This window comes from Grammomys surdaster, unplaced genomic scaffold (genome assembly GCF_004785775.1).
Source record: "Grammomys surdaster isolate TR1022 unplaced genomic scaffold, NIH_TR_1.0 63, whole genome shotgun sequence".
Taxonomy (NCBI): domain Eukaryota; kingdom Metazoa; phylum Chordata; class Mammalia; order Rodentia; family Muridae; genus Grammomys; species Grammomys surdaster.
Window position 1 is genome coordinate 9,306,769 of NW_021604565.1, and position 2,196 is coordinate 9,308,964.

Here is a 2,196-nt window from a genome sequence, read left to right on the forward strand (position 1 = left end):
TCACAGAAAATTTATGTTAAGTAAAATTGAAGTTATTAATAACAAAATGAAATTCAAAATTATAGCCATGTAATAAAAAATGTAATAACATTGAAAATGAAATGATTTGCTGTGGCTAATAATTCATGGAGGGAAAACTAAGATTGAGTAGTTAATTCACATTAGTTTTTGAGAAAGAAACATAGACTATTCCAAAAGGTACAAAGTCATGGCATATGTCCACAAAAGCCCTCTTTAAAAATCAGTGACGTTTGTCAGACTTGAAGGAAGAAGAACAAAGGAAGCAGCCTTGAGGTAGGAGTACATTTTGTATATCTAAGGTTATAACCAAAGCAAGGAGAAAGACAAAAATCTATATGCTGGAGATGAGATCTGAATGTTGGAGATTCACACCAACAGAAACTCAACAAAAGGTACTACGGGAAGGAATATTCTTACAGGTTTTCTTAGAATCTACTGGCATCTTGTTAGAGGGCAATCTGGAAGTTGTCAGGGGCATAATTACAAAAGCAATTAAGAAACCATTTGATACAATGTAGAAGATAAGGGTGGCTTTTTTTGTCTTCACAGTGACAATGATAAACTAAATATGGATTGTGGTATATCTTCAAGATAGTGACAATATGACAAAAGTAAATAGAAACTAATTACATATGCTATATCCTTAATTGTGAAATATAACTTTTATATTCCTCAATATTCTATTTAAGACCTCAACCACCCCTTTCTTCTGATCCTGTTCATCACAGGTATTAGTTGCAGTCTTGAGCAGTGAACGTAACACTAGGAGATGAGTAAAAGGTGATTGAATGAACTGATTTAGTCACTACAGACTGTATTAGGGAACGTTTCAAATGCATTCTTAAATCTACATGTAACACTCTTAATACATGGAGGAAGTCTTGCTATAAAAGTTTGAGTTTTTACATAATTTGTAACACTACATGCACACTTCACAAAGCAAGAGAAAATAACTCTGTATGTCTTGGTACAATTCACATTCTGCCTGAATGTGAATTCACAGAAATAATGGTGATAATATCCAGACCAGTGATTCAAAATCAATAGATATCATTGAGCCACCCTCTGAGGCAAATTAAGAATGTTATTTTGCTGATTATTAATTTAATTACAATTCGCCAAATTAAAACAGAACTAGTCTTTGTCTTTAAAATACATATGTAGTCCTCATATTTTATAATATGGTGATTGAACATGAAACAATGGAAATATCAATGATACTGCCAGATATATTGTAACAATGAGCTTTGGTATTTTTCAAAAGAAAAATCTTGCTGTCTATATAAATTCCATAAATAAAGCTTTTGAATGGTCTCTTAACTCCTATCTATCATGACCTTGGCTTTCAAGGTCTAATTATACTAAAAACTGCCCCATGTCTCCTGTGTACTGGAAAATCATTATCTGAAGTTAATCAGTTCTTCTAGAACACCATTCCTAATTATCATGTGGATAATGAGAAAATATAAAAATTTAAATATATTAAATCTTAAATACTAAACTTAATCTTAAATACCAAATTTCTATAAATCAGAGCATTAAGATGAAGGCAATGAATAATACAAAATATGTCTTTTACTATAACTACTAAAGGCACATGAACCAAATGACACTCATTTTTTGATGATCCTTGCATTTTAGAAATGAATAAAAATTTAAATAGTAATAACAGTTAACATTCTTGTGTGCTTAGAATGTAAGTGTTCTACTTTATTCCAACAGGTTTTGGTACACTTTAAACAGCTACTATTTTGAGTACTTTATAGCTGTCTCCTTTTACAATCTTTATAGTCACATGAAACCAAGCCACTATATGCTAGAAAAATGAGGACATAATCATGTGAGATTATCAGGCATTTCTGATGTACAATATTACATTGTATATAAACATTACATACTACTGTGATATGTAGGCATAATTCTAAGATATCTCCAAAATTCGTGTCCTGAAGTATTATCAAGCCTTGAGAATTTGATGGATTTCTCCCTGGTCACTAGGTTATATGATCACGATATACAGTGAGAGGTAGAAGAATTTCACAGGCAGAATGAAGATTTCTAGCCCAGTTTGTCTTTAAGCTCAACACAGAACAAAATTGTCCTGATAGATTTGACTTTGTCATGTGACCCAATAACATACAGTTCAAACATTGTCAAAGTGAAATATTCTGAACA